The 25941-nt window shown below is 37.7% G+C and overlaps 1 protein-coding gene across 6 annotated transcripts in view; it reads right to left on the bottom strand.

The window, feature by feature from the left end:
• dlgap4b (discs, large (Drosophila) homolog-associated protein 4b) overlaps positions 1 to 10562 on the bottom strand; it is a 112008-nt gene extending 101446 nt beyond the window's left edge. For 2 of the 6 annotated variants that reach the window (XM_028002166.1, XM_028002165.1), the window contains exon 1: positions 10038 to 10544. The gene's annotated coding sequence lies outside the window, so the exon portion shown is untranslated. Of the gene's footprint in view, positions 1 to 10037 lie in introns of all 6 variants that reach the window. The other 4 variants (XM_028002167.1, XM_028002168.1, XM_028002163.1 and 1 more) reach the window with 4 other exon arrangements.
• Positions 10563 to 25941: the final 15379 nt, after the last annotated feature.

The raw sequence follows: 25941 nt of genomic DNA, 5'->3' as shown, positions 1-25941 counted from the left end.
CAGGAGACTACTCAGGCTCAGGCCATCATTCATAGCGGGGAAGGAGGAAGGGATTAAAGCCAATGAAAAAGAGTGGAGGAAAGTAGGGGTCTGCATCTTAATGTCGGGCTCGCTATGGAACAGCCTTGTTGTTAGGGGAAGGGGAGAAAAGGTGTTGGGTGGGAGGGCAGAAGAAGAAAGAAACTAATACAAAAAAGGATTAAAGAGAAAATGAAAGTCACCTTATTAGTTCAAGTGCTGTATGTTCCTGTCATCCTATCACCACTGTGCTATTTGTAACAGGAAGTAATACATTTGCTGTTTGTATTTCATGCCACCCTCCTTTCTGGTTCCTTTTTCACCTCTCATTATTTTTGGTGAGAAATCAGTTTGCCCAGACAGAGAAAAACACTTCAAAAGGACTTTTTCATTTATTTCAATCAGACACAATCACCATCTAATACACACACACGCCCACACACACACTGGATGACTTCTGGCCTCATACGCAAACATACATATTTTACAGTACACTCAGAAACAGATTTAGGGAAACCGCATTTCACACCCCACTGGTGTTTGATGTGTTCTGAAACTGGTGTGGTTAAAAATCTCATAATTACCTCTAAGGACACAGATATGCTCTCAGTGTGTAAGCAGCTGGAAAATAAAAGCTGTCTTCATGATCACCACAGCGAAAAGACAGGACATAGCTGCGGTCAGACACGGCAAGTGAACATTGCTTGTTACAGATTGTTTGCTTCCCCCCACCCCACATTTGGCCAGTTTGCTCTTTTCTAGCCTCTCTGCCCGCTCTAACTAACTCAAGTGTGCCCAACAAAGGCTTCAGGCACTTGCAGTTATCTCAGTTCAGCAGTGGAAGAAGAAATTGAGTCAATACACCAGCACTGCAGCAAAGTTACTTACACTGGCTAGAGACTCCTTTATTGCAGTTATTCCAACAAATTCCCCAGCAATGACAAAACAAAAATTGCATTGAAGCAGGGATAGATTTAAGCTTTTAAATTAACTAACCCATAGATTGGATGCCAATGCCTGGACAGTATAGATATTAGGCCCAGCTTCAACTTTTCTATGAAGGCTTTCCACAAGGTTTAGGAGGATGTTTATGGAAACTTCTAACCCTAACTCATACGAAACAGCTTTTTCCCACTTGCCATCAGACTGCTGAACTCTTAACTGGACTGCACTCAAAAACTGGTCTCCACTTCATACCTTGCACATGTACATAGCTAAATAACTTCTATTTTACTGTCATTCCTGCACTTTATATTTTATATTCATATTTATATTCATATTTTATACTGTATTTTATTTTATTCTGGAGTAACCTCATAACATTGGAACCTCAAAACATTGTCCTGAGCCGTATGCAACGAAATTTCGTTCTGTATACACCCTGTGCATGCAAAATGACAATAAAGTCAGTCTAAGTCTAAGTCTACTTACAAAAGCACATTTATGAGGTCAAACACTGATGTTGGAAGAGAAGGCCTAACTCACCGTCTCCTCTCTAAATGATCACCAAAGCTGTTCTATTGGGTTGCGGTCAGGACTGTGTATGACACTTCAGTTTGGGTGCTTTGGAGAAGATTTCATCAGAAGTCATTTCCTACTCCTCATAGTTCTACTCTAAAGAAATGTGATTCTGTGTAGTATTGTTGAGAGGCAAATCTTTTTCTTCTGAGATGAGGTCATTGCTTATTATGTTTTCCAAGACCCAGTGGGCACAAACAGGATTTTAACCACAATTCACAGAGACGGAATGTAACATAAAAGCTTAAGAAAAAAAATCTGATGCTTTACGATAATTTGAAAATGGAATGTCTTTTTCTCCCACCAGTTTCCTCATAATAAAGCTAAACTCTGCTAAAAATAGACACCAGGCAGATTCCAATAGCAAGAAGTACCGCAATTTTAAAAATCTAGGATTATTCTTGATTCTAAAACAAAGACAGTCCCTAGAGTTGTTTGTCGTCAGCTAATGACACTACTGTGGATGAATACATGTCAGGCAAGCACATGGCATGTAAACTGTGTGTCTGAATACACGGCAGAAACAGAAAATCACTGCCTTCTAAGAAAACATTCAATATTCATTTGTCTGCCAGCTTTATTGTGGTGCCTGTTGTAATCATATAGCACTGCACTGATTGACATTTCCAATTTAAATGCTATACATTTCTACACTGTACTTGAGTTAACAGTAACATACAATTATCTATGATTGTTGATGTGTTAATTGCCATTATAGAGTGTAGTCATAGTTTTGTAATGTAAGGTTGCATTATTGTACAGAATCACAGGCCAACATTGATGTGTTAAACAGGTTTTCTGTTTTTTCCCCTTTCCATAGGAAACTGTCCTGCTCAGTCTGTCTCTTTTCTTGGATGATGTTAATGAGTATTTGCTCATTAACTACATTAGTTTTGTAGATTCTACTTGTTTTCTTTTTCAAAGAAAATAGCTACAGGGTTTCTCTGTTTAGCTGTACTTCTTTCCTGAACAAGACTGACTGAAGTACTGCTGCTGTTTGCTCCTTTTAATAGAAGGCACCCCCGAACCCTGAACCTCTTCTCAGAGCAATAAGCTTGGCTTCCTGGCTACAACATTTGACCAATTAGCATTACATGATTAGCTGAATGTTGCTGCGTTGTATCATAATTGGACCAAACTACACTGGATGTAATTAGATCTGAAGGTGACCGTATAATTGGATTTTGGAATGAGTTATAGTGACTATCAAAATCAAAGACACCCCTGTCGGCAAAGCCAGCATTTTGAGATCTAGAAAAATTAGATGATAATATATCAGTTTAAAATTTTGCCCATTTAAAATGTGACATTTATCCTTAATAATCCACCTTACTAATAGACACATCTGTTAGAAGAAAAAATGCTGAATAGAAAAAAGTGCACAGCGCTAAAATAATTTACTGAATCAGATTTTGATTCCATTTCAGCAAACATCATTCTTCACTAGGAGCCTATCAGCATCCCATATCTTGTCATGGCAACATTTCCTGCATTTTCCTCCAACTCTATGAGGCTGACTGTGAGGACATCATGTGTCCACTGCTTTCTTTAGGTGAAAAACTATATTTCCTCTCTTGGACTCTGGCAAGGCCATTCAAAAACATAAATCTATCTCTCTGATTCCTATGTGGACTCACTGTGACGCTGAACAATAAAATCCTTTTTGTCTGGCACCTCTAGGTTTTGGGTCAAAAACTAAATAGCATTTCGAACTGTTCCAGCTATATGTGAAGAAAAGTAATAAACTATGCCCACCACCATGGTATTCTGTCAGGCCTGAATGTTTTTTGGGGGTTTGTTTTTGGAAGAAAAGGATTGAGTCCTCAAACTTACTTCTAAGTCGTAGCAAATGAAGATTACAAGAGATTCTTGTCACGTGTAGAACATAACCAACATCCAATACATAAGCAGACTCCTTCAGTGTGGCTGACAGCCTCCTGGCAGCTAGCCTGCCCAGTTTCTATCAGCTCTATAATTTCCCATCTCCTTCTGTGGAAGCAAGTCAGGAAAATCTAAGTATGACAGCTGGACTATATTTCAGGTTAATGAGGTTCTTTATAGTCGATGGTGGGTGCGAACTCAAGAAAGAGGAATGATGAAAATGATTAAGAAAGTGTTCATCGTGGTCTTTGGTTTTACTCCACAAAATCCTGGAATTTTAACAGGGTATTGAGGCTTATGAGAGCCACTGAAGGATGACAATAAATGAAAACAGATAGATATAAATCTGGATATGAATTAGACCCGTTTGCCTTGTAAAGTGCATCAAGGGGACCTCTGTTCTGAACAGACCCTATGAAAGTAAACTGAACATAATATTTGGCATATTTCTTCATAAAAGACAAAACATTGTCTGTAATCTCTCAAAAACGTCGATAAGTCAAAGAAAAGCACAGATGATCCACAGTTTTAGTGGGTTCTTTCTTCGTGCTCAAACAGACAGCACAGCGGCTTCTATTTTTAAAAGTAGTGATTGTCTCCTGGCTTCATACCAGCGATAGTAGCAAGTCATGTTGTGTGCGGAATTACAACAGCCTGGGTGGTGAGGCCCCCCCACCGGCTAGCCTGAGTCGGTGCCAGACCCGACTATCCCAGCACGGTGCAGGTTGAGCAACACATTTCTGTAGCTGCAGGGCAGGTGAAAAAAGGGTTTGGCATCGTCCCCTTGCCCTGTCGCCTCAGGGGAAATGAGACGTAAGGCGTAATTAGACTGGATAGCGTGGTATTGCGGACATGTAGTGGAGCCTAAAATTGACGTCAAAAGTCCCCTGCATCATGTCAGATTTATCCGGAGTGCACTGCCGCACTTTAAAGAGCAAAACACGTTTCTTCAGCAGGATGGCTGCACAGCTTTGTTTTAAGACTGTCTTGGTCTCACACCTAAAATATGAGAATCTGACACACAAGAGACAATTATTGGCAAAATATGGAGCTCCACTTTCAAAAAAGGGAACATTATATTCTCAAATTATTCCCTGTCCTTGTTTTAATAGCTGAAAATTTTGTTCAGTGAAAAGATGATTGCCGTGACATAATTTCATTAGTAAAAAAAAAAACAACTTTTGTTTTTTTTGAGCTTTTGCTTCAACATATCCAGTTCCCTGACAGCATTCTTCCTCAAGCAGATTAAAATAAGGCAGTCTGTTTGATGTTCAATGTCACAGAGGGATTCCTTTGTAGCTGACAATTACTCTGACAAACACAAAGCCAAAAAAAGGCCAATGTTTAAAATTTTCACTGTGTAATTTATTCAGTTTTGACATTGATCCTTACTCCAACAAACTAGCCTGCTTGAGATGGTAAACAAGCAGGCTAGTTGTTTCCTCTTTCAAGCACTAACACAGGTGCACAGTCTTCATCCACACCTGCCTGAAACAATAAGCCTATTGTATGTGTGCACGTCTAAAAGGCTTTATCAAAAGCAAGTAGAGAAAACACGGAAACATGAAAGATATGGTCTCGTTTTTCAGCTGGGCTGATGACGACATTTCTGTGGAGAAACAACTTTTAAAGAATAGACTTTTTGCAACTTTATCTGCTTTCTTAGCTAAAGGGATTCTTGACATTTGGCCTTTATCTGTTTACAAAAATGTTACAAAGGGTACAAAAGGTTACAAAATCCTATACAGGACATCATTACATAAACTTACATCAACTGCAGCAGCATTAAAGTGTTGACTTACACAGACTTGCAAAATATGCAAACCCCTTGAACCTTTTCACATTTTGTCACATTAGCACCACAAACTTCAATGTATTGTGCTGGGATTTGTGTATTAAGACGAGCACACAGGGACACAGGACGGTGAAGTGAAAAATGCATGTCTGTACCAACAGACTCAAATTTCTGCCATTTCATCTTTGCACAGATGCTCAAAATTGTCTGAGTGGTTTGAAAGTACCTGTGAACATCTCTTTTTAAGCCTGATCACAATTCCCTGACTCTAGACTTTGACTGGGCCATTCTAAGATATACTTTCAAAAGAACCATTCAACTGTAGTTGTGGTGTTTTCAATAGGAGAACCTCCACCAGAATCTCAACACTTTTGCAGCCTTTAACAGTTATTCCTTCGTGTTTGCTCTTCATTTAGCTCCGTCTACCTTCCCATCAACTCTGACCAACTTCCCTGTCTGCTCTGAATAAAGCATTCCCAAAGCATAATACCATGGATCTCTGTGAAAACAATGAGTTTAGAATGAGTTTCAGCACAGGTTTTTCTGTGCAGTCTGCATGAAGGCAAAACGTTCAATCTAGTCTCCTCTGACCAGAGCACCTTCTTGCACACATGACTTGAGGCAAGCACCAAGTTTAACTTCCAGTGGCTTTCTTTCATTTTTTTCTTGCCTCTCTTCCATAAACACAACATTTGTGAAGTACATGACTAGTAGCTATCCTTTCAACAGATTCTCCTACCTTTTTGTGGATGGCCAGGTCTTTATAGATCTGAGGTTGTACCATACTCCATCCACTTTTAGATGATGGATTGAGGGACATCTTTTAATAACTTAAATGTCTGCTTTGTTCCTTTGTCTTTCTGATGCTGTTTACTAGTGTTCTTTAACAAACCTCAGAGCCATCTGCAGAACAACTATACTTATTCTGTGATTAACCTGCATGCAGGGGGGTAAAATTCAAACATATGTTACACATTTCCTATGTTTTGCTTGCAAAACGTCTTGAGGATCTTCTTTGTTTTGGTCTTTTCAGTGCACTTTAGTTATGAGTGAAATCACACATTCCAAAAAGTCAGTCATCTGTTTAACTGATCTTCTGAAATTCATGAGGGAATTTTCCCTGCGTTTCCCAATAATGCCTGTATCCCGTCCTTGATGGTATATGGTGTGATCGAACCGCCCCTGACTGAGCAGATATTTAATACAACGCAGAGAGACATTTATAACATATAGTTCAATTCTGTACTATCTTTATGCATTAGTGGAGAAAATAGAGATGACCTGTCCTTGAAATACCACTGGGGCTCGGAGCTTTCTGATTGCTCTTCCAACCTAAAACATAACCCGGTTCTGAGGTCAGAGGAGCTGTCACAGTGGAGCAGGCTTCAAAGGAAGAAATGGGTATCAACAAATGAACTCGGAAAAATAAACACAAACTATCAAACTGCGGCACAAGATGTACAGTGAGAGCAAAGACGACAGAATCAGTCAAATAACATCACACGTTGCTGTGGGCTGGTGCGCCTCTTTTTCTGCGTGTGCGCGTGAGATGGAGATGAGCAGAGGGGGCAGAGTGCGCCTGAGAGTGATGAAATGCGATGAGACACAGTTTGAGTGAGTGCATACTAGCAAAGGGGGAGAGAGGGGTGGAGTGTGTGAAAGTGGATGAAAAAGAGCGAGAGAACCAGAGAGGCAAGATGGACATAAATGGCTATGAGTTAGCATGGCCTACAATTTTTTTTTTTCTTCCGGTTAAAACAAATTGAGGCCACTAATGCAGCAGTTAGACTGCTTTTCAGGTCACTCCAAAAAGCTGTGCCAAAATAGTAGATGGACCTAAATCCATTGTTGATTTGCCAGAATTAGAGGCACTGTAACCTACTAAAAGAACAGAGCCTGCTAAAGCATATCGGATGTTGTCTCATGTTACCGGTTCAGGCCGCAGTGAGGTTAATTTGAGAAAGCTGAAAGGAAATATGGGATTAATTTTCATGATTACCAATGCTGCATGAGCGCCACATAACCTTAAAAATGAGTAAAGAACTACATCTGTTCTTTACAATGTAAAAAAATTAAATAAAATTTTATTTTCATGCCACACTACTGGGTGAATGTTCTTCATGTTTTAGTAAGCATCCTTTCTATTCTCTGTACTCTTAGCTGTCCCCATCGCAGTCCTACTTTGAGAAAACAGCAGTTCAGTGGATGGCACCACATTACTGATTTATTTCAGTCTGAGGATTAACTAACTTCATAAAAACAGTGCAGAGGACAGAGCCTGGGCTAAAATTGTGTTGTTTTCTTTTGTCTAACATTGCAGATAAAGTTACTGACTGACAAAAATAATATTGCACTTTGCTCTACTTAGAATGACATTAAATATGACTAATTGGTAATCTCACCTCCTGTGCAAAATACACCTCTAAAGGCGATGGAAATGAACATGTTATTTTCAACCCTAGAAATGAGCAAGTTTGGAGTAAAGACTCTAGTTCAGCACTACGGAGTGCCAAGTTTTTCTTTTGATAAATGATCACAGATTATTTGACACTGTGGTTGAAAAAATGTGCATCGTTTTCATCTCCGATGAAGATTTTCACACCTGCCACATTATGACCACATTTCTGTATTATTTAGGTGGGATCTTATATGATTGACCAACACAAAATTGAGCATAAAGGTAATATGGAATGATATCAATGTGTACTTTTCCATTTCTTTTCAAATAAAAATCTGAAAACTGTGGGATACATTAGTATGAAGCCCCCATTTCTTGGGAACAAAATTCAGTGAAGAGCAGGCAGCTCAGGGAAAAGGACTTTATAGAAGATATATGTTGTTAAACAACATCCAAACCTATGGACATATCACAGAGCGCTCTTAAATTCATAATCCTGAAAGTTGTAAGAGCATGGACTCCCTGCAAACCTAACAAGACACCTGAACTTACAGGCCAGGACAACAATAACCATGCTGGGTTCCATTTATCTCAGAAGTCAAAACTCCAGACTGGTGTTTCAGGTCACACCAGGGGTAACAGCATTTCAGATAACATAGTCAAAGAAGTCCGGATTTAAACATGGTGATGCCCAAGAATCACCATTCCTCTTATGAACCTTGTTTTAAATTTTACTGTAAACAAACACCACTTTTAATTTATACATTTTAGGTTCTACATATAACATTGATCTTAGTCGCATGTTTACAAGTGAGTCTTGTAAAAAAAAAAAAAAAAACGTGTTTCCACCACAGCTTACTACCGTCGATGCGAGGAGCGGCCATATTGAAACGCGAAGTTGGCCATGAAAATCCTAACTTGAGAGTTTCTCCCACTTTCTGAGTGGGAAGTTGACTTTGGGATTTGGGGGGTATTCCAGTTTATTTTATTGACTGGAAAGTTGTAATTTCTGAGAATTTAACACACCAATACACCAGAGAGCCAAAAGACTCATGGTCTGAATGTACAGCAGGAAATACGCCTCTCAAAATCAGTTAACAAGACATCTATCAGTCATGCAGAACACTAGCCTTTATGGAAAAGAGGCCCATACAAAGCTTTTGTTAAATTAAAGCCACTAGAAGCCATAGAAAATAACTTTTTTTACTCAGCAAACAAGCTTTTTGAAGTACAAGTAGAAAACTTTGTGTCTGGAGAAAAAAAATATCACCAAACATACTTATAACTCCAACAGTAAATATTTTTGTTGGTGGTGTCATAATGCTGTGGGATCCATTATTTCAGCAGGAGCAGAGAAGCTTGTCAAAGTCAATAGAAAGATGGTTGGAGCTAAAAATAAGAGATTGTTACAATACAACCTACTAGAGGCTACCATACACCTGAGACTGAGGCAGATGTTCATCTGCCAGAAGGAAAAGGATAATAAAAATAAAAATATCAGAGCAGCAATAGAATGATTTACATCAAAGCATATTAATATATTCATAATTTGATTAAATTTGGTCTATTGTCAAAAATAATGTGCAAATATTTCCATCGTTTTATGTGCAAAAGGAGAACACAAAAGGCTTGTTACTTTAGCTGCAGCTTAAGTTGGGATCAAGAAGTACTGATATTTTTCGTTGATTCTCAATAAGCACAAAGTTCGAGGCTGCACTATGAAACAAAAATAAGAAGCGTTCAATAGGTGTTTTCATTCATAACCCTTTTGTGATACAAGTGAATCCCATTGAAACAGAAGGCCTTATTTTCAATAGAACCTGTATCAGCCAGCATACAGGGGAGTATATAAACTCAAAAATATTTTGTAAAACAAGAGCTAATCATCTGCATGGAGCCTATTTACAGCAGCACGAGCCTTGCAAGAGTGGACAAATAATCTATGATCAGAATTAACCTCAAATAAGCCACAAATGATCAGTCCTACCCTCCATTAAATATTCCTATTTATTAGAGGGGTAAGCAAGAAAGGGGCTATTAATATTGGTAAAGAATTGAACTGCTCAGACAAACATAAACACACTTCCCTTGCTGCCTTATCCACTCAGAAACCATCTCTGAAGTGAAGTGGTCTAATTTTTTCATCTAACAGTCTTTAAAGCCTGTGTGTCTCTTCTTTAAAGCCATAAAAAGGCGCAGTGATGCTGGCTCCAAAACACCGTTTGAAGCAGCATGAGTCACCTTCCCACCCACTTTGGTCAAAGCGCTCACTCCTGTCTAATAGAAATTACTTCTTATATGTATGTATGTATATATATATATATACATAATATAAAAGATTATACTCAAACTGAGATTTGCAGGCACAGACACACAGACATCAAGCAGCAGATAATTCAACAGTTTTGGTTTTCGTTTTTTTTTTACCTGCAGCCGACGAGAGCGCTTGTTGAAAACTGGAGAGGATGAGGACGACTTGGAGGATTTATCCGCGGTTTCTCTGTAACTTCTCAGGTCGGACATTCGTGTTGGCTGATGTGTTCATGCAGAGGAAAGAAGAGCGTCACCTCGACGACCAAGCAGCTGAGAACCGCCGTTTGCCCCTCTGACGCCTTTTTTCTCCGCTGAGTTTGTGGGGTCTCCTCCGAGGGTAGAAGCAAAAAGCCAGAATTGCTCCGCTGCGGTCTCCATGTTCGGGCTCTACATATCGCCTCTTTTTTTTTTTTTTTCTTCGTTCAAATACGTCAAATTGAGAACCGGAGGGACAGATTGATGGGTGAGCAAAGGGAGACGAGGACTGGCTGTGTCTGTCAGGCGAGCCGGGATACAGACTGAGGCTCTGCTGCAACCAACCAACACACCAACTCAGGAGAGAGGACGAGCGGTGGGGGGTTTGGGATGAATCGCTTTACTGTGTTTAGGCGACAAGTCACCCATTTAGAGTCAGTTATCGTGCTTTAATACGAGTGTTCAGAGCCGGACCAAAATTAAATAGGGCCCCAAGTGGAATTTATATTTGGGGGTCCCATTCATGGTTAAATTATTTATTTTATTTAAGTAAGGTTTTGTTAAACTATTATTGATAATAGTTCCCTAACCTACAGAAAAATGTCACATCAGTACTTAGACATAGGGCCTGGGAATACCTGGACAAGGAACATGCAAGGCTATTTTCACATTTATTAATCAGACTCCACTGTTCCATGTCATCTACACATACACACACATACATACAGGTTCTTATTTTAAAAAAACAACATCCTGTTTAAGACATCAGTGACAACCTGTGATTCTGTTCAGGCGATGTTCAACATTGCCATCTCCCATAACATAAAACGCTATGGGATTTAAAAAGAAGTCTTCCCAAAAAACGTACTGGAACCAAACTGAATAGTCAGAATGGACCTTTTTGTGGGTTTTTTTTTTGTTGTTGTTGTTGTTCTTTTTCCTGTTCAGGGAACAAAATTAATTTAGTGCAAGGTGAAGATTCAGTGCCATTTCTGAAATGAAATGGGGCTTACAAACATGAAATTCATTCAGGACCAGAGACAGCTCTCAGTACATCCATAACTAGGCCAAACACTTGTTCTCGTTCTGCCTGTCTGTTTTTTTTTTTCACTCAGTAAATCCAGTTGAAAAAGCTCTGAAGATGTACTGAGACTGTACATGACATACAATGTCTGGTAGATATCAACAAGAAGGTAAATGTAGAGTGAAAAGACAACAGTCTAACTAATGTGAGACCAGGACTATAAGGTTGTTGCTTATGGCCGCCCTCTGCCTGCCACATTTCAATACTTTTATCCCCTGTGGGTCAAAAGACCATGATGAGAGCTGGCCAAAAGTACATAAAAACTAAGCTGCTGTTTCGTATTTCTTGCCAGCAGGGGGATTCAAAGAACACTCATAAACAATATACTAAAGATATTAAAATGTAAAACCTCTGTGTTGATGATGAATGCCTTAACTTTCAAATGAGTTTGAATTAATTACAACCATTAATTAGCAATAATGTTGCAAATCAACTCAAAACTACCACTCTTCACATTTGCTTTTTATTGTTCATGGATGTTTTGTGTTGTTACAGTTCTATCAAGTGTACAAATTAATACATAACTTTCACTTCATCTAATACTTTCAAATTGTATAATATTACAGATTTTTTTCTGACTGAGTTTTATTCCTAACCACCATGAGTAGAGCTGCATGTAAATTGATTTCTTCCTATTTTGGGGGGTGGAAGGGGAAAAACTGCATTGCAATTGATATTTATATTTCAAAAAATATAAATATCAATTTTATGGATATTTATGTTCCATAAATATCAATATTCCTATCAACAATAATGTTAAAAGCTAAATCTGTGTCTCATCAATGATCCAGTATTCTCTCTGAAAAACGTACATAATCAAGATTATGTGGGTCATAATCAAGATTACTTTTGATTATGTTGATTTGTATTTTTAATGTTTTTCCCCATTTTTATTCAAAATTCTCCTCAAAGGCATTTAGTTGCATTGTCTTCATTTGCTGTAGTTTCTCAATACACAACAGCCTGGAGATCATTGGAGTTAAACTTTGACTCAAACTTTAACTTTTGAATCACTTGAAACTTAACCCTCCTGTTATGTTCCAGGTCAAATTGACCCGTTTGAAAGTTTACATTTTTTTTAAAAGTACTTGGAAGAATTTTTTTTTTTTATGAAACTTTTTCTATTTGTTGTAGTAGGTGCACTCTACATATAAATTGAAAATTTATTCATTTTACACATTTGCAGCCCCCCATGCATCTATTTTTTACATAGATACTGTTCGGGTCAATTTGACCACGCAGTCAAGTTAAAGTGCAAAAAAAGACAAAACATGTCCATTTCTATATGTTTCCTTGCAGCTGTGAACTATATTTCAACACACACACACAAACACACCCCACCCCATACATGCACACCCCGACACACGCAAGCCCACCCCCTCACTACTCTCTTTACTTCACTAGGAAACTGCGAGAAAGCAGGTGTTGACAGGAACCTTTTCTGTTCTCGTGGGCAAACTCCACCCACACTGAGTGGACACTCAAAAGAAGTGGAGGGAAACATAAATACTCTCTGCATGACTCATTTATCTCGATTTTAATCAGCGGGTCAATTTGACTTTTGTGTATCTCAAGTTAAATTATAAAGATCACCCATTGAAAAAAAAAGTGTAATATAAAAAACTTTTACCAATTTCATGGAAATTATAGTTTTTTTGTGTCTAGGTTTCTTCCAGTGGACATGAAAAATGTAAATTCCACTTTTTACGTCCAAATGAGTAAATGAGTAGGTTGTTGTCACTGATCCTTTATTTCTGAGAAATAAAAAAACATCATTGCACAAATATTGATTGAAATGGTTAGTATTGGAGTTAATAATCAGATACAAAAATATTTTGGAGGAATGTTTCGATTTCTGACAGTATTGCATGATTAAACACTCCCCGGGTCAAATAGACCCACGAACATTATTGCTGTACCCTAGAAACGAACAAAACAGGAGGGTTTAAATGTAGCTGAAATGTTTCAGAATGTGTCAAAATCTATGATCAGCTGATCGGCTTGATTTGTGTGCCTTTTGTGATATAACCCACCCATACACACTAACACAGTTAGAAGTCTTTTTCCCCAGTGAGCCTTCTACAAACTGTATTTTGTGAAATCCGGCAGTATAAATACATCGCAGACATTCCATGTCTACAAGCCAAATGCGTCTATATTCCATAAAAATGTCCATCTGTTAGTAAAAATAAAATACACTACCATCAAATATCTACAGGTACCTATTTGAGTTTGCTCACAGGAGTTTCTTTAAAATAAAATAAGCATTAAGTGTTTTTGACTGTGTTGAATCCAATTTATTCATAATAAAATGATATACAAACTTTCATTTGAGCTAATTCAACCCAAATGTTTCTAAATTTATTGCGCATTTCATTAATGTATGGAAATGAGGAACTCAGAATTAAGGTAGCAGGGTCATATGACGGACCAGCTGATAAACAGATGGTTTCCCTTCCTTCCTCTCTCAATTTCACTCTTTCACGAACATGCACCCAAAAACAAGCCAGATAAATGGCACTGATTCTTATCCAAAGAAAAATTAAGTCTTGAACAATCATATCTTGTTTTATTGACATGCCTAGAGAACTGCAGTTGCTCTTTCTAATAAATGCATTTAATTCAATGGAGAGCCTTACACTCGCATCATGACCAACTAGTTTTGAGTATTTTTTCTAAGTTGATCACCTGTTTCCCACTGTAATCTCTCTTTTTATGAATCACCCTGCTCAGATCTATATTTTTAGAGAATCATGGCAACTTAAAAATCCAGTTTGCACCGTTTACACTTACTCCAGTGCTTGCTGACGCACCTGTCCACCCCTGCTAAATGTTTCCATCTGAATAGACAGCTGGTGTCAGTTCTGCAGCGTTTTGCTCTGCGGGTAATTGGATTTCAAATTTAGTGGAGGGGACGCAGCCAAGTTAATCAACGCACGTTCAGACCGGCTGAGTCGGAGGGAGTGCAACAACATTTGATTTGTTTTTGTCAGCATGGATTATGGGAGCATTAATTCTGTGAAAGCAGCACAATGGAACGGTATTTACTCATGCAGCAGTGGCGAATGTGAATCTCATAACACAGCATCGTTTTCTCTCAAATCAACATCTTGCCCTGTTCCCCTGTGCGGTTTGTTGAACCAGCGCAAGACAGAAATCTCCTTTTTATCCGACTCCTCCTGGGATTCTGACTACAAGGGGAAACGGATAAAAACACATTCAGAGGGCCCTCTGCGTACAAGCAGGAAAATTAACTTGGAAAAAAAAAATACAAAGGAAGAACTCACTGGAGAATCTCGCTGGGCATAAAACAAGTAATCACAGTCGATAATGAGTGTGTTGCTCAATATTAGAGCAAGTGTAAAGTCCAACTAACACTGTACTGTTTGTGATTTCAACCAACTGGGATGGAAGTGCTATATTTATCAGCATGTCAACACCCTTAAAATGTGATACAAGGCCTGGCTTGTTTGATTAATTATCTCAGATGTGGTGTTTTTGAAAGGATTGCTACAGTTGCACATTGTGGGTTTGGAGCCCTTATTCTGCAACATGTTTGTGGATATGAATATATACAAGTATGAACATAATAAGGTCTCAAAGGTTTTTAACATTTGGGATTTCAAGGACTTAAAAGAGAAAGACTTTTTATAAGAGAGGAGCTATAGCCCTTCAAATAATGCATTAAAAATAAATAGGAAAATGAGACCTTAGGAATGTTTTTGCTCACCTCAGAATTTGGTCTTTTCAGATATCTGCCTTTGCTGAGTCACCTATCTTCTGTCATGGTATTGAGGGCAAAAGGAGGCCAAATGTAGCTAGTTTGTCTTAAACTTTGCGGGAAAAAAAATCTTTTTATAACTTTCACATCTTACAGCTATTGGTTTTTCTCACTTAGGTCTTTTCCACCAGTGTGGTTTATATCCTGTTCCAGTTCCTGAACGTGTTTTCCAACTGGTTTTCTGTGTTCCCACAGAAATAGTCAGGTTCCAAAGCCCAAATTGTGGTTCAACTTGGGCACCACAGTAGCTGCTTTTTCTATGAGAACTGTGACATCAGCCTTTAGCCGGTCAACAGCTGGATAAAAAGACTGGTTATTTGAACAGAGAAACAACAAACAAGCATGGCAGAAAATAATGTGTAGTAGTCTCGAGGAAACCCAGCAGCTGATTTTATTTTGGGCTGACTGGAGCACTGGAAAGCAGAGACATACCAACTCCATTATTGCGTGGTAAAGATGTCACAGTAGGAAGTTATCAACATCTCTGTTTTACGACATTAGTCTCTGTTATGTGCAGCAAGAATTAATGCTATATACAATTAGCTAAAAAGTCTGGATCATTAACTGAAAAGAAGATGTGTAAACAAAGTAGTAACTCATAAAGCTCAACTGGCTCCTCCATCTTGCTATTGCACTGTCCTACTGGGTTGTATACAACCACTGGTGATGACATACCTGGTTCCCATACGCTGGTGGAAATGGGAATCAGCTCTCAACAACTTACTGAGCTGAACCATTTAAAAATTGAGAGTTCTTTCAGTGATAAATAACTTTTTTCTTTTGTATCTCTTTGATGGATTATAGTGGAACTTATAATAAAACAATGAAGATAAGAAATAATCACAGGATAACGGTGCCATTAATTAGCTATCTTTTATCCAAATACCACAATGCTGAAGATACAAAACTAACAGATGTTTTTTTCCCAGTGTAGCCCATGAAAACCATATCAATGACAGTTTTTAAAAAGGAAGCCAAGGAAAGGATAACAGAGAGAGTTCAAGGAAGTGTCAGAAAAGGCTTAAATGGTAGAGACTGTCCTGGTGGCTCACATAGTCATTAAATAACTATGTTCAATTTGTTTGGCATGTCAATTTAAACAAGTTTCTTCATAAGTAGGATGAAGGGCTAAACGAATGGAAGTAAACAGATGCAGGTTCATAAAGGAGGCAACACGCAGAGGTTGTGTGATGAAGCCTTTTATGCATAATTATATAAGTGTATACTATAAACAATTCTGCTGGCAACTCTTTGTACACTTCTGGGTAGTGAGCCTGTTTGGGAGAAAGTTCAGCACCGGTTTTTAGTCTAACTCCACCCCTGAAAGAGGGTAACCAGGGGCTGCAAAAGACTTCGCACCAGGATAAAGATTCACCTTCAACAGGACAGTGATCCTAAACACACAACCAGAACTACAGCGTCTGCTTTCAGATCAACGCACCTGCACAAGTTACAGGATGGCGAAATGGAAAGAATACTTTTAAAAAGCACTATAATCTGTTGGAGTTATGATTTTCAACACCAAATATCAAGGTAATCTATTTAACAGCCATGGCAATATTTTTAGCGTGGACAACAGCTGTGGCTTGACTGATCCACTAATAGACCAATCACCAGACAGGACTCACTAATGACAAAGAAGTGTACGTCCTTCACAACACAACATCTGTTTTCGACACATCTGAAATGTCCCTGGGTTTCACACGGAGAGCGTGTCCCTTTATAGCTATGCCACTGTTGTTGGACATTCTGTCCCAATAAAATGATTTGTTCAAACTGTGCAGTCCAAACACAGACACTCACAGGAAGAATTATTTGAACAGCAAACACACAAAATCCGTAATAATCTATGCATTAGCCTAATTATTTAATTCCAGCTTCAGTGTTTTTCTGAGCTCCAGGTTGAAACGATGGTTAAGCCTTTCAGAGCTCAGAATATGACTGCTGCGCAAAGCGGGACGGCGAATGGCTCAGGATATTGCCAGGTTTCCTGCCACCTCCCTGGTCTACAGAGTGAAGTTTATAAATTGTGATTTAAAGCTCGCCGAAGAAACACAGAGGAGTTTATGGGCTCAAGTGAGAAACTGACGATTGATTTTTGACCAGCAGAACAGGCTCCCTCAGAAAAAGCAGGGCCCCGGCTTTTAGCAATCAAAACAGCATTGTAGTGAGGGATTTCTTTTTATGACAAAGAAAAGGGAACTTTTATCTGCAATCAGGTGAAGGTCGTACAGAAATCGTCTTAAAACCTTGCCCTCTGCAAGCGTCTGATTGCCGACTGTAAAGAATCGAGTTTGATTTTTATGCGTTTTTAAAACGAGTAAAAATTTAATTATACTATTTGTCTGATTCTAGGCTGTTTTTTTGTAGGACTCATGAAAACAATGATAAGTTAAAAGCATTTGGTGTTCACACTGCTAAAGGACTTGAATCTTGGCTAAATAAGATTTAACAATGCATTTGACATCTTGCATAACAAAACTTTGTGGTGATGGGTTTTATTAAGGCTTAAGTTCTTTGTTGGATTTCTCTGATTCGTAGAACTTTATTCATAAACTAGGATGGCTAAAAAGTTGCATATGGGACCTTTCTATTTTCATTCTTTCCTACCCCCCAACAGTAATTTCTTTTTGCCAGTTCTTCTCAAAAACCCCATTGAATAGACAACCAATAGTTGTCAGGTTATCTGATTGTCCCACCTGAGCTTTGGCTAACTGCAGCTCCTCCAGAATTACCACTAGATATTTGTTTCTCTGATTAATGCGGGATCTCTACAATTGCACAAAAATGCATAATATTTTGTGACATTGCGCCAATATCCCAAATCCTACTATAAATCTCTCCATAAAACTTTCCTTGAAATGTCTCCTTTGTTCCTCCACTATGCAGCTTGATCACTAACATTTAACAAACAGCTCACGCCTTCAAATACATTTACAATTAAATGCCATGCTTTTCATTTATTTGATTTTATTTATTTGTGCACACAGTCATTCATTACTTTTTGTTGGTGTCAAGTAAACTACATGAAAACAAAATATATTGATGTCTATGGTTGTAAAGTAAGAAATTGTAGAAAGGTTAAAGGTGTGAATAGGTTTAAAAGGTAACTAATTTTGGGTTTGTATAAATTCTGCTTAATTTAATCCACTGCTTGGATGCATTAATTTGCATACAACACGTTTCACTGAATGTTCCACCTGCACAATCACCTGCCTTCCTGACCTTTTCTTCTGTCAAACCGTAACAAGACTACTCTGACAGAAAAACACACACAATTGATCTATGTTCGGCTTCCAGAGGTCACACCAATTACCTCCAAACCAAAAAAAGACCAGTTACTGAAGTCCATCATGAGATGTGAGGCCAAATTACTGCATTGTTTTTTTTCTTCCTTCTCTCCATTTCCCCCCCTCTGTATTCTTTGTCAGCCTGAAAATGTCACAGGAAGACGTGTCACAGAAATGTGCTGCTGCCTCTCACTCATCAAACCCAACTGGTTTATTTCCTTTTACACGTCTTCACTTCCAGCTTGCGTCTTCCTCTCTGTTCTGTTCAGCACACCAGCGACGTGAGCATCTGTTGAGTCACATGACGTGTGACTCAAGGAGATGCAGACATTGACATTCATAGGATTCAGCATGCGTGTTCTCTGATCAGCCACAATTTGAACACTCATTTTCCTGTAAACCAAATCACAAAAGCCATTCGCCCATAAATGCAGGGAAATGTTTCAATATTTGTAACCAGAATCTATTCACTCACATCATGGAGGAAGTGACGGGGTACATGTTGCCAGTAAATCAGTCAGATACTCTGAGGAATAAGAAATTAAAAGAGGCTAATGAAATAGATGTTTTATTATTATTATTATTATTATTATTATTATTTATACTTCTATCTAGTATAAAGATATGCATATGTAAGCTCCCTGCCAAAAAGGCTCATTTTCAAGACATAAATCTTGGACCATCAAGCAACAATGTTAACTGTGCTATCATGAGGCCCTCATCCCATTCAAATTCACATAATTGCAAGTTTATCAAGGAATAACTACACAAAATAAAGCCCAACAGCCTTTCTGATATTGGATACACTGATATTTGGTTTTAAGCCCATACTGTGAAGTATGAATGAATGACTGAATACACTTTACTAATCCCATGGGATTCATAAAGAATGATGGCATTCATGGTGTTGTTGGACCCAACATACTGTTTGGAATCGATTTGAATCTAAAAGTCCACATTTGGCATCATTTGGCCATCGCACAATCTCCCACAGATTTTGGGGAGATTTTAGTGAGATCTCAATGCCTTGTTTAAAGCTCCCATCTCAAGAGGAGATTTCTGCCTCATAAATAGAAAAAGTAAAAAAAATTATTTCTAATTTTTGTATCACACAAACCTGAAATTTGATCAGGAGTGTATACACATTTTACAATTTACTATGCATCTGTGAAACATAAAGAGCCAATAGGAGATTAACCGTCATGGGTAAGATTGTACTTTCATCAAGTGATTCTTGACATAAGTTTTAGATGATAATGATTATGATTATAATGAAATAATATGAGGAACAGCCTTGCTTTTTCCACCTTTTTGAGACTTGTTGCTCCTGCAGATAATCCACACACAGATGTCATCATTTGTTTTATAACCTAAGCTTTTACATTTGCTCTTTTAAGCATCAGTGAGCGCCTCCACTGCCTTATTGTCCTAAAATCCTCTAATGTACAAAACACAACATCAAATTATTGGGAATGATCCAGGATTGTGGTGTGCTTCACAATGTTTTTCTCACGAATATTTGAATTTGTTCCTTAAAATCTTCCAATGTCAATCAACAGACAATAAAATCATTGTGAAAAACCACAAAATGGTTCATACCTGCGCTGTCTAAAGGGTGTTAATGGATTAATGGGACGCTTATTGCAGAAAAAGTAATATTCATGACCTCTGCCTCTAAACTAGTGGATCAAATTTGTGTCACCCTCTATAGTCTTTATTGTTTTAAAATTTATGTAAAAAGTTTAATTTATAAAAACGTATAACTTACATGTGCACATCCATTTCCAAAGCAGGGTCATGCTCCATTAGGGACCGATTCTTCTACTGCTTCTATTTAAAAACCAGAGCCTTAAGCCAGTGGCCAATGAAACACAACCACAGATGGCTCCTTAATGCTAACATGGACATTTAGAGATAGATGGAAAAGAATGAAATCAGCCAAATGGGAGCAGAAGCAGCTTTCCACTAAAGGTAGAGACTGAAGGATTACATCCTAAGTTAACATGGTTGGATATTTTTTCCCAAGATCCTTTTAATCACTGTCCTTTGTGCGATTAGCTTTGGTAGGACAGATTACATGAAGATTTAGGGTGCAGTGGCTATTTACTAATTAAGGCAGTCATTTTAATTGAGCATTGGTCCAGCATTGGTCTATTCCTGTTGAAGCCTTAGCTGAGCCCAGATGTCTTTGCATTTAGTCAACATGAAAGAAATATACACCTTTAATCATCTGCAAAAACTGGCTTTTTACAGAAAAAGATTGAGGCAGATTTCTTTTCTAATCAAGAGGAACAAAATTACTTCTTGATAGTCAAATGAAAATTTTAACAGTTCCTGTTTTGTGTTTTTTGCTCATCTGTCCACAAGTCAAGGTGTCCCATCTGTCTATCTCTCTCTTGCTCTCTCTCTGGCACTCCTTCCTACACTTTTTTCATAGACTATAAATAATAAGCAAAGGTGTGTTTGTATAGCAATGTACAAAATTCACAAAGAGCTGTGCAATACAACATCAGTCACAAAATAAAACTAGTAAGACAAAATCTAATTAAAATAGATTGACCTGTCATCCCAACACCGAGGATCCATCCTTCTTTGTATTAATACTTCAGCTCATTCTGATCCAAAAGCGTTTTGAGATCACTGGGGATTTAAAGGCTTTCCACAGAGGTGTGGGTCTGCCTCAAGGTTTTCCCCCAATGGGAAAAGTCTGGCAGACCTGGAGCCATCCAAATCAGCCCCAGGTCAACTCAACTGATGTTTTTTTTTTATTTAGCAAGTATTATGTTATCTGTGTTTTATTATGTTAGTTCTATTTACATTAGTAATGAGTACTGTCACATTTTTATTTGTATTAGTTTAGATTTTATTGTTCACCATTTGAGATTTCAGGTCACTGGAATTTTGTTGAGTTTTATTATCTTTTAATAAAATACATTGTATTCAACTTTTATTCTTTATTTTACTTTACTTTCCTTAGTATTTTTATTGATGCAAATTTGTAAAAACAAAGTTTTGTACGGTGACATAATATTTTTTTCACAAGTGAACATACCGCAGAGTACAATCTTTATTTGTGTCTTGCAAACACAATACTGAAAACATAACAGGCATTTTATGAAGATTATGATAGATATATTTCTCTACAGAACACATTATTTAAATTTTTCTGAACAATAATAGGAAATCTTAAAGACATCTGTTGGACTGCTTAAACACTACATTCAGACATACTGAGTCACCTGTCCAGGAAATCAGCTTTTCTCATCCATTTTTTAGTGGAATAGTATGCAACCTGGATTCAGTGCTAAAGCATGAGTGTCGGACTAAGGCATGAAGGTAAGGCAATGGACGTAAAAACTGAACAGAAGATAAAAATAATGATTCAAAGAACAAAATCATACACAAAATGACTCGCAAACTTTAGCAAAACCCTAAAGTAACAAAGCTCAGTGGGTTTTATGCAACGATGTTCTTTGAATAACTCCTGATGTTTTTCCTGCTTCACGCAGAAAATTATTAGGATCACTAAAGAAATAGAACAAATTAGATTTGACTTGAATTAAAATCAGAATTCTTTTTTTCTCCCCAGTGACTGTAATTGTCTGCCATAACTAGCAAAATGTAGATTTCAATTTTTAAACCATTGATTTATTCATTTATTAATTTGCAAAAATAATGTTTAAAAATAAAGTCCAACTTACAAAAACAAAGTCCAGGATCCCAAAATCTCCTCCATAACATGAACTTTGGACAATTAAACAAAATACATTAAGAATGGAGAATCACACTGAAAGCAGGTGTAATAATCAGAGGATTGGGAACAAGCAGGCCGACTAATAGGAAACACTTTACACACTAGATCAGCAATTCTCAATTTCAGTCCTCCAACCTCGGTGTCCTGCAGGGTTTAGATGCATCTCTGCTTCAACACACCTGAGTCAAATAATCAGGTCATCAGCAGGATCCTGGAGAACTTGTCTGCATACTGAGAAGGTAATTCAATCATTTGATTGAGGTGTGTTGAACCTAGGACACATCTAAAGGTTGCAGGACATCAGCCCTCGAGGACAGAACTCAAAGACCCTTGCATTAGATTATTGTCAAGTCTTTTCCTGTGGGTCTGTAGTTCATATGTGTCTAAGAAAAATATAGCAACATGTAGCAGAACACAAGAATAAACCAAGAAAACCTTGACACATATTTGCTTAAATTATGACAACTACTAAATACAGGAAGATCTTTTGTGACAATTATATGCAAAGTAGCCATTAGAGAGGAAAACAAATATCTAGATGCACCACACCATCTAGCTTATCTGTTTTGATAGGAGCTGACTGAAAATCAAGCGTTCTTTAAAAATGTTTTTCTTACACTAATTTCAGATAATTTCTAAATCAATAAGAGGCATGTCTTTCATGATCTTTAACCAACAATGTGTGAAATCCCATTAAATCTTAGAAAATGCATTTCAGGTTAGCCTTTGCAGATTACCACATAACTTTGGAACTATATCTTTGGGTAAAAAGTTCTGAAATTTGTCAGTCATGAAGCAAGAGAAATATGTCAGAAATCTGCTGCCAGTGTAAAACTGAGTCCGACCTCAGCTTCTTACAAATCCATAGGTAAGCATCTATCTGTTATGTACCAGAGCATTAGTTGATTATTTAAGCCTGAAAACCTCCAAAAACACTGGGTGTATTCAAGCGTAAGGTTTCTTTTTGTTGCTTTGGAATGCCTCATTAAGCACCGGTGATTGTTAAATGTAGAGAAAAGCTGGAGGTAAGGATGATATGAATTAATTATCCAATTCTCTGCTGCCTTTCACAATTATGCATCAAATTGAGGTTTAATGTCAGTTATTTGCTAATGCAATGTTGAGTTGCTATTTATAGAGTTTAAATTTATGAAACATTTTAAAACATTGTATTAAGCGTTTTAAATCTACACAGCAACACAACAGTAAAGTGCAGAGTGACAGGGTGGATGCTTGCTGCCATGGCGGTAACATCTTATATGACCTAATATTTCAGACATATATAATGTTGACAAGTCCTTACTATAGTCCTCAGTCACACACACAGAGTTTTACACTGATTTCCTTCCAAGGACATTAGACTGACCTACTCAGTTAAAGCTGCAGGTTATAACTTCAGGGTTCATGGTTCAGCCACCACGCCCTCAGCTCCACATGCTGACATGCCATGTGTCTGTCAGAGGTTTGTGATGGCCATATTTGTGTCAGTGTTGTGTCCTTTCATAAATCTGAACTCATTATAATGATGTTATGTGAATATACTTACAGTAGGCTAGTGCAGCACCCTCTGGCTTTGTCTTGTCATTTTTCTTCAGAGTTCTTTAGCCATGTTTTTAACGAGTGTTGAAAACTGCTGTCTCCCCAAGGGCTTCCCTACTGTGCTTCTCGCACAGCTGAGACGTATCCACTTAAAGAGAAAGCACAGTCGAAATTAAAACTTTGGAAGATACTCTGCAATCCCTTGGTGTTTGGAGAAATTGTCATGTTGAGGACCAAACTGCAGAGACAAGGAAACTGGGAAGATGGCAAAAAGGGAGAACCTCCAAGTGACCAAACTGAAGAACAGGGAGGATGGATTTCTGAATGCAACGCAGGTGAGTAAACGAGCAGATGGGAAACGAGTATAAAAGAGCAGAAAACTCAAGTACTCTGGCAAAATTAACACTAGTGACGAAGAACACAAAGAAAATGAAACTTTAGATGGAACAGTATGACCGAAATAATCAAACTAAATTCAAAGTCTGACATGACACAAACAAAGCATCCCTTGAAAATATTGCAGTGAATCCTTTCACATTTATCAATATCACTTTATGCTGATGAATGTTGAAAAATCCAATTTATTATTTAAAGCTTAAAGAAATATTGAGAAATAACAGTTTTTAGCAAAATTAACAATACAAAAATAATTTCAGCTCTCTAATAAATGTTATAAAATACAATTGCTGCAAAAAAGCAACATATAAATAACAATATTTGTACCTTAAGAGAGAACGTACTTCTTTTTCCCATAGTTTTCCTGTTTAGGCACCAAGTGGAAAGAAACGTAAAAAACAAGTAGTTTATTTTCTATTTTTCACCTACACTGCTGCTGTGTTATTATTTTAGAGTCACACAGTCAGAGTAAATATTTGTTTTCAGTTGTGAACTTTAATCAAGCTCATGGCTGATGTATTACTGTTACTATCAAACAGCGTCTTGTTCAGAGCACTGAAAGCTTCGAATAGCAACATTTACATGTGTTATATTTGGGGCCCACATTCAGTGATAAACACTAAATCACTCTTTTGTAAATTTTATAAGCAGGGTCATGACCCTCCTTATCAAGATTTTGTCCCATCAACAAGAATTGAGCAAAGAACAGAGATTCATATTATACTTGAGATAAAATGCTTTTATGTTGCCCTCAGAACATAACAGGAAGAGTGGTACTTCTCCCCTCAATTAGCTTTGTGTTACTATTTGAAAATCCTTGTGGAGAATTAGCTTTTGATCATGCCTAGTTTTGTCTAATTAAGGAGGCCAAATATTGGTGGCTCTGTGTCTGTATTTAGCCCCCTGCTGCCCAGCGGTTCCATTATTCATGACACTCTATCTGTATTTTCTTCTCATTAGGATATTATCGGTGCTTTATTTTAAGCTGACACATGGTGATTAGAACCAGATGAAAAAGAAATTACACACTCCTGCATTAATCTGTGTAATCTTGTGATATGATCACACAGAAATATTATCCATTTAAGCCAGTAAGAGTCTCTGCTTGGGTTTAAATAGCCCTGCTGCAGCATTAGTACTTATGAACACAGTGCAAAAGTATCCACACCACTTGGACTTTTAGCTCATTATTTCACATTGCACCCACTAAATGTCAATGTATTTCACTGGAGGTTAATGTGTAAGATAAAGTCAGAGCAGCACACAATGGTGCAGTGAAGGAAAAATACTTATGGTTTTCCAATGACTGGTGAAGAAGCAGGCAACAGTTGTTGTACGCAGAGTCTTTCCCATCTCAGCATCTGATGCTTGTGACTCATTTAATGTACTCATGGGAGACTAGTGACCTTTCTCACTAGTTTCCTTCTTATTGCACGGGTCAGCCCGATTTAAGCAAATTTACACATTTGCTATGTTCTATTTCTTGATGATGGATTTAACTGAATCCCATGAGATGTTAGATCCATCCCCTGACTTCTACTTTTCAATAACCTTTTCTCTGATTTGCTTGGAGCCTTATTTTGTCTTCATGCTGTAATAGTAGCCAGTTTTACTGATTAAAAGTAAAACAGGCTACTACTATTCAGTAGTAGCCTGTTTTCTGGTATACCATAGTATACTACAGTCAGTTCAGCCATACCCAGTACACTTAGGTGATCTCCATTCACCTCAATGTGAAACAACCGTAATTCCCAATCTATTGAAAATACCCAAATATAAGTAACACCTACCAACCTTAACAAGATTAAAAGTACTATATTGGCCACAGTTGTCTATAAGCCATAAGTATCCAACTTGTAACACTGGGCCATTTACTCAGAATTTTTAAAAACTTTTAATAAAACATGTACTGGTGACACACATAAAAACGTACAGTAAAGTCATTTTTCCTAACAGTGTCTCTAACATGGCTGCTGACA

This window comes from Xiphophorus couchianus, chromosome 20 (genome assembly GCF_001444195.1).
Source record: "Xiphophorus couchianus chromosome 20, X_couchianus-1.0, whole genome shotgun sequence".
NCBI classification, from domain to species: Eukaryota; Metazoa; Chordata; class Actinopteri; order Cyprinodontiformes; family Poeciliidae; genus Xiphophorus; species Xiphophorus couchianus.
This window is presented reverse-complemented; position numbering and strand designations above follow the sequence as displayed.